This window comes from Jaculus jaculus, chromosome 10 (genome assembly GCF_020740685.1).
Source record: "Jaculus jaculus isolate mJacJac1 chromosome 10, mJacJac1.mat.Y.cur, whole genome shotgun sequence".
In the NCBI taxonomy this organism is placed as follows: domain Eukaryota; kingdom Metazoa; phylum Chordata; class Mammalia; order Rodentia; family Dipodidae; genus Jaculus; species Jaculus jaculus.
Window position 1 is genome coordinate 80,642,071 of NC_059111.1, and position 8,443 is coordinate 80,650,513.

Here is an 8,443-nt window from a genome sequence, read left to right on the forward strand (position 1 = left end):
ATCTGCTTTATTACCCTGTTGTCTTTTGTAATCCTCAGTATTCATGATTAAAAGTGTGGGGGTGGGGAGGGAGGGAATTACCATGGGATATATTTTATAATCATGGAAAATGTTAATAAAAATTAAATTAAAAAAAGAAAAAAACAAAAATGGGCTGGAGAGATGGCTTAGTGGTTAAGCGCTTGTCTGTGCAGCCTAATGACCCCAGTTCGAGGCTCATTTCCCTAGGACCCACGTTAGCCAGTTGCACAAAGAGGCGCTTGTGTCTGGAGTTCATTTGCAGTGGCTGTAGGTCCTAGTGCAACCATTCTCTCTCTCTCTCTCTCTGCCTCTTTTTTTATGTCTGTCACTCTCAAATAAAAATAAACAATCAATCAATCAATAAATAAAACTAAACAGGACAGTAGATAAAGGGTGTGCACATCCGTGATGAGATTCTTTCTTGTTACATTTCTCCAAACCTTATTTGATCTAGAACTATTTTTAATTTATTTATTTTACTAATTCATTTATTTGTGTGTGTGTGTGTGTGTGTGTGTGTGTGTGCATGCCTTAGCATGTATATAGAGGTTAGAGGAGTTGTGTGTGTTCCACCTTCTTTGCAAAAGGGGATTTTGTGCTGCAAACTAGGTTGGTCCATGAGGGACTTTATGTGGTTGCTAGGGAATTGAACTCTGGACAGCAGGCTTTGTTAGCAAGTGCCTTTAACCACTGAACTGTTGCTAAGATACCATGTTTTCTGATTTGTTGCTTTGGTCCTCATTTGGCAAAACCAGCGTATCTGAAGCTTATGGTTTATTTCACATCAATTCAATCCACAGCATTTTCAATCCTTTCTTCGCCGTTGGCTTTGACCAAGAATTTTGTAATTTCTTGGTTCAACTTCGAGGGCATTTTAATTTTACCAAGAGTGTTAATCCATATATATATATATGGATCCATATATATATATATATATATATATATATATATATATATATATGACTTTGTACATTATATTTCCATGCTACTTAGATGTCTAACATTCTAAAACCAGAAGTACAAAAAGACTCACACACAGAGAATGCATTTGGTTACTCTCTTGAAAACAGAATGACTCTCTCAGTGATCATGACTTCACTTTGATATTGCTGACTCTGTTTCCAGCTACCAATTTACATCTGTCAAAATCCAGGAGGTTTAATCCAATCCCCAGCCATGAGTGCTTCTTGTTTTTAATGATTTGATTTGGCATTCTCTACTCTGGCCTGTGTCTTGTAATCATCTATCTTGATATGGTGACAGAAAAAGGGAATGACAGGCAGGGAGAACCCTGTGGAAGTTAGAGACGGCTATTTCTGTGCACATCTTCCTATGACCACCAAAGTTAGTGACTCTCATAGTCCCTAACTGGCCACATTTGGGGAAACTAGAGCACTGATATTTTATAAAATACATATGCATATATTCCATGTTCCTAGTATCAGAGATCTAAGTACCTCTCACTGTCTGAAGACAGGGAAATAGGAATTTTAAAAAGTCATTTACTGAAAGAATGATGTTTCTTCACTCATCTTCCCTTCAGAAGACAGGACACGTACAATGAATACTATAGCAAAGCCATGCCTCTTACTGTCCTAGGAATAAATGACAAAGTGCTCATCATCATAGTATAAGCTACTAATTTTCTGAACTACTAGGTAGGCTTTTTTTCAAAATTATCATCATTGTATTGGCCATCAATTTTACTAAAAAGACTAGGAATAATGCTGTGAGATTCTGGGTAAACACAGACATGTAAACACATGTTCTAAACGCTCTAGTGCTATATTCCAAGGATATTATTATGGTCATAATATCAAGTCAGTAAGCACTAAACAAATATAGAATTTCAGGAGGTCAGAGAAAACTTTGCGTAAGGATCCATAATTAAAGCAGAGTCTTAAACATTAAATGCACTTATTGAGAACACTGTGACAAACTGAAAGATATTGATGATTCACAGCACTGCAGATAAACACAGGCATTTCCCAAAGTCACCTTGTAGAAAAGGGAATTGTGTACAAGGAAAGAAATGAAAGGAGCACAAAACAAGCTAGGGAAAGAGATGGGTCATTTTGTATTTCAAAATCATTTGCATTGAATGGAGAAGAGGGAAATTGAAGTCACATAGTAAAAGCATCCTCACTGGGTTTTATTTTCAATCATAGAATCAATGTAGTATTATTAAATTTTAACAACTAAGATAGTACATAGCTACATTTTTAAGTAATTCTGAAAATATGCAAGATAACCTAGTTAAAAAAATTCAAACATTGACAGCAAGTTAATACTATTTTCTAACTGCTAAGGATATGTGGCTTTTGGCAGAAAATTTGTACATTAGTGAGAGAGATCTATGGGAAATGCCCTTACCTCATGATTCATCAGTTTCTCTTATAAGTATGCAAAACAAAATATATGTAGAATATGTGCAAATGGAGACCCATTTGATGGCTTCTCTTGTAAACTTATCTGTGATGGTTACACTTTAGAAACAGAGGTTGAAGCTCATTGGTTAAAGGCACTTGCTGGTGAAACCAAACTTCCTGGGTTCAATTCCCCAGTACACATGTAAATTTAGACACACAAAGTGGCAGATATGTGTGGAATTTATTTGCAGGGCAGGAGGTCATGGCATGCCCTTATTTTATCCCTATCTCTCTGTAATTGTCTATTTCAAATAATTAAATAAAACATTCAAATATAATTTTTTGGAATAATAATTATAACTTTCTATAGGTAAAGAAAAGCATATCTGAGGCACATAACTTTGAGTGAAAACTCAGGATGCATAGAAAAGTTTTTTTATTCATATATAAACCACTGAAAATTTAAAATATAGCAAACTCAAGACAATTGTCTTCATGAACAGATTTATGTAACAAAATAAAACTTTCTAAACAAAGCAACCTAGACATGCTATTTTAAAACATGATTCTAGCTGGCCATGGTGGTAAACAACTTTAGTTCCAGCTCTCAGGAGACTGGGGTAGAAGGATCACAAGGAGTTTTAGACAAGCATGGGGCTATAGAGTGAGTTCCAGGTCAGGATGGGCTAGATTGAGATCCTTATTCAAAACAAACAAATGAAAGCAAAACAACAATAACAAACAAACAAAAAATTATCCTTCAGCCAAGGATGGTGAAAAAATGACTACAATTCCAGAACTTAGAAGATTGAGGTTCGAGGACCAATGTTTGAGGCCAGTATGGGCTACACAATAACTTCCAGTCAATGCTGGACTATACAATGAGATGATTTCAAAAATGTAAAACAGGGCTGGAGCGATGGCTTAGCGGTTAAGCGCTTGCCTGTGAAGCCTAAGGACCCCGGTTCGAGGCTCGGTTCCCCAGGTCCCACGTTAGCCAGATGCACAAGGGGGCGCACGCATCTGGAGTTTGTTTGCAGAGGCTGGAAGCCCTGGCGCGCCCATTCTCTTTCTCTCCCTCCATCTGTCTTTCTCTCTGTGTCTGTCGCTCTCAAATAAATAAATAAATTAATTAAAAAAAAATGTAAAACATTATTTAATTAATCCCCTCTTGGATTTTAAAATATGTATTGTATCTGTATGTATATTATAACAGATTATACTGTGGTTTCCCTCAACCCTATTCCAGTTTCCCTGTGGCCAACTTCAGTGTGGTTACAGGATGCACTATGGCTCAAGAAGGCCTCAGTCAGTTGTAGCCAGGTGGTTGTACACAATGCAAACAAATAAATGCCATTAAGTAAAAATACCATTCGCATACATACATACACACACACACACACACACACACATATATATATATATATATATATATATATATATATATATATATATATATATATACATACATATATTCCCAAACAAATGATCTATTAACTCTAACTAATGTCTTGATAGGCTGCTTACCATATAAGTACAAAAGTGCATACTGCACATTAAATGAATAACCTACTTTCTGGATCTCCTATAGTTTTATATGATAATTTACACTGGTAGGACTGAGTTCCTATGAGAGGCTGCTGGAGAACAGATATGAGATATCAAGAGGCCATTTTGTACATGCCATCATGGTTGTGGATCAAAATGTTTCCATTACCTGGTTCTAGGCATATCACAGGACTATCAGTGTGGTTCGACTTTTTCTTAGCTGCTTGCTGGAGTAGAACAGATACAGCTGCAGCATGCTCATCTGACAGGGCACCACAGCAGCCCAGATTAAGTCTTCATGAAGCTGTTTTCTGAACCCCAACAAAGGACAGATTCTTCATTGTGTCCTCTAAGTGCTGCTTTAAGGTACCCTCCATACCACCCCTTGCCCCTTCCACCCCTGCAGGCCAAGTGCAGCACTCTATGTCTGGGTTCACCATAAGCTTTAGTCATGTGATTCTCATTACCTAAAGAGTCAGGTAGAAGAATGAATCTTGGAAAGATAAAGAGCACTTCACTAACCTTTTAATAGTTTATTTCCCAAATAGAAATCAAAACAAAGCTGAAAATACTACAAATTGTGACATATTTTGGTTTAGTGGTCTTTAATTTTCCATCTCTGAAATGCAAAATAACTAATCTTGGGAGTTGGGAATCTAAGTGTTTGTCAACTAATCTTTTCATTTAAACATACTAAAAATGTTTAACCACAACGAAATTATGGTATAAGGAGAGCAAAATTCCAAACAGTTAACTCTATAGGTAATGTAATATTCATTTCACTATGCTATGATCAAAAAAAGTACTGGCAGAAAGGAAGACAGTACTACAAGGTAAAACTCAGAGTTATTATTAACTGAAGTAATGAACACCAGAGAGAAAAAAGATTTGGAAGAGTAATCTAGGAATGCAATTTGAATAATGATGCATTTGATTTGTATAATACATCCAAATGAAGACACAATTGTAATAAAAATATAAAGATGTTGATACATGTATGCTTGCAAAAACTATATAAAAATAGACTGAGGAGAAAATAAACCTATATATTTAGTAGTCACGAGGAGAAATGGGAAGGTAACCTCAGGAGGGCACAGAGACTGAGAACAAAAGTGACCTCAAGGCATGATTACAGGGGAGCTACCATTTAAAGGAAAGAAATTTAAAAACAACTAAAACTATGTGTGTATGTCTTATAGAGTTTATATACACTTTAGAAGTTTATGAAAATGATGAGATGTAAAGTGTCATTGTCATAAAAGATAAGGAAAGATAATGAAATGACCATTGGATATTATTTCTTTTCATGAAAAACTACAGTCAAACAGAAATCATTAAGTAAGCAAAACCTTTAGGAAATAAATTATTTGTATTACTAGGAAAATATTTAGAAAAATTCTTTTTATAGTATAAAGATGGCAACTGGCTACAAACAACTCTTATTATTGTATCGCTACATATTAATTATACATATTAGTCAGATTCAGGGTGATATTTCCTTACATGCAAACAGAGAGCATTTATTAGATCTACCACTTCGTAAATTTAATTATCTGATTCTATTTGGGGATATATAAGAAAATATCCTCTACACAATTTTCCACTCTCATCAGAAAGTTATCTCTTCTATTACTCTTCAACAGAATGGTGAAAACACTAGAAGAGTTTGGAAATTATGTCTCTTAAATCATTTAATATAGATTAAACTGTATGCAGTTCACAATACTATTAATTATCTCAATGCCTGAACATGATAATCTAGTCAAAATTTTATATATACATACATACATACACACACACACGCACACGCACACACACACACACACACATACACACACACACACACACACACACACACACACATATATATATATATTTGAGAGAAGAGAAAGAAAGAGGCAGACACACACAGGGAGAGAATGGGCCTCTAGCCATTGCAAAGGTACTCCAGATGCATGTGCCACCTTGAGCATCTGGCTTGCATGGGTACTGGGGTATCTAAACTAGGTCCATAGGCTTTTCAGGCAAGTACCTTAACTACTAAGCCATCTCTCTAGTCCCTAATCAAAATTTGATTAAAAAAAAACACTATAACTTTGATTACTTGGAGTTAGGGTGATTACTCACTGCATAAAGCACTTGCCTCACAAGCATGAAGAATGGAGTTTGGGTCCCCAGCAGACACACATGTATAATCATGGATTTCTGCCTGTAATCCTGGCTTTTAAGGGAGGAAGAGACAGGTATTCCCCAGGGCTAGCTGGATACCTAGAATAGCTGTGTGCTCTGGGTTCAAGAGAAAGACCTTCTTTTAGTAAGGTGGAGAATTATTGAGGAGGACAGCCTAAATCAACCCCTGGCCTCCACAGGTACATGCACCATGTGTGGTCACACACAGGTGAGCATGCATATGTACATGAATGTATATCACACACAAAAATTATATGTAGTTAATGGTGCAATATATTTACATATACTGATAATTCTCACAAGCATTTGACATCATTTTCACTCTTATAGTAACAACTGCATGTACTGAAAACCATACATTTCTTCTTATGAATATTTCATTATTTGACTCTTCCAAATTGAATTATGGGAAATCACTATTCAAGGTAAGTTTTATGTTAAAAAAAGTAAAATTACATTATGTATACCCACTATTTTAAAATAAAAAAATGTTATGGATAGTGATGAAACCAAATATCAAAGAAATATCAAGAGCTGAAAAATATGTGCACATTATAGACAAATAATCAAAGTGCATGTACTCAGGGAAAAAAAACATATGACTGACCAGTGTTCTTAACCTAGAGACATATATAACTTTCTTTTTCTGAAAGAAAGCCTTTATCATCTACTACTGCGCAAATATTCACCAAATTAAAGTGGATTTTTCTTTTAGTCTTTAAGTTCATCAAACTTAAATCACCAACTGATATGCCCATATCTCTTCTCTATAGATCATTAATTTCATGTGTTCCTGTTTTCCTCACTCCTTTCTTCCTCCACCCTCATCTCTTTCTCTCCTTCTTCTTTCTGCCACATTGTTTATTTCTGTTCTCATTTTTTATTTGTATTTGAATAAAATCACATACATATTTTTATTTTTTGCTTATTTTTATTTACTTATTTGGGAGCAACAGACAGAGAGAGAGAGAGAGGGAGAAAGAGAGAGAGAGAGAGAGAGTGTGTCAGGGCTTCTAGCCACTGCAAACCAACTCCAGATGCGTGCGCCCCCTTGTGTATCTGGCTAACCTTGGTCCTGGGGCATGGAGCCTGGAACAGGGCTCCTAAGGCTTCACAGGCAAGTGCTTAACCTCTAAGCCATCTCCCCAGCCCAAATCACACATATTTTAAAAAACCTCTATTTCCCTATATTTTAAACTACTACCCTTTACCCTTTTCTTTCTAATCAGCTTTATTAAAATAGTTTGACATCCAACAAAATAAGTGTTTACATGTAAAAGTGAATGACCATGTTTAATATTTGGAGAGGTGTGGCACAAATTGAATTATTTAGGCAATTTATTTAAGCATCATTTTATATTTATTTATTTAGCAAAGAAAAAGAGAGGAGGGGTGTGCCAGGGCTTCAAGCCACTGTAAACAAACTCCAGATGCTTTCACCCCCTTGTGCATTTGGCTAACGTGGGTCCTGGGGAATCAAACTCGGGTCCTTTGGCTTTGCAGGTAAATGCCTTAACTGCTAAGCCATGCCTCCAGCCCAATTTAGGTAATTTTTAATGGGAGAGTGATCAACGCTGAGTTAGAAATATATATATATATATATATATATATATATATATATATGCAAACATTTTATAAAACCTTACTCCAAGAAGAGAAATTGATTCCATTAGGCTTAGACATTCACTGAATTGACTTTAGGATAGAAGAATATAGCAGAAGTAATGACATGTCATTTCTGAGATCAGGTTATAAAAAATCTACAGCTTCAATTCAGATCCTTGGGTCTCCATCTTCCCCGTTCTACCTCTTTGTAATGTGCACTCTCATGTTCTATCCTGAGGGAAGCATAACAGAAAGCCTCAAACACTGAGAATGAGCTTAGAAGTTACACTTTTGTTTTTCCAGAGTTGTCAGCCTTGGCCACCAGTGTGACTGCAATCTTTAGAAACTCTTTCAAATAAAAACCACCCAGCCAAACTACTCTGAGAATGCAACCCAAGAAACTTCAATAACAAATGCATTTCAAGGTATGGCCCCATGAAATTAGCTAGTGAAATAATGAAAGATGACTAGTTTTACTTTGAATTGTAATGTTTTCTGTCAGTTATTCACAGATAATTTATACTTTTAAGAATGTTTTGTTTACTTATTGACAGATTTATAAGTTGGAAATTTGAATGTCAAGTAATCATGTGATTATTTTTAATTTGTGTGTGTGTATGTATGTATGTAGAGTATAGAGGTACACACTCAAGGTGCATGAGGAGGTCAGAGCATAATTTCATGGTGTTTTGACTTTGTCCTTCTTTTCA

General features: G+C 35.6%; 1 pseudogene; it reads right to left on the bottom strand.

Moving 5' to 3' along the window:
- Positions 1 to 4,051: 4,051 nt before the first annotated feature.
- On the bottom strand, positions 4,052 to 4,315 carry LOC123463941 (annotated as a pseudogene).
- Positions 4,316 to 8,443: the final 4,128 nt, after the last annotated feature.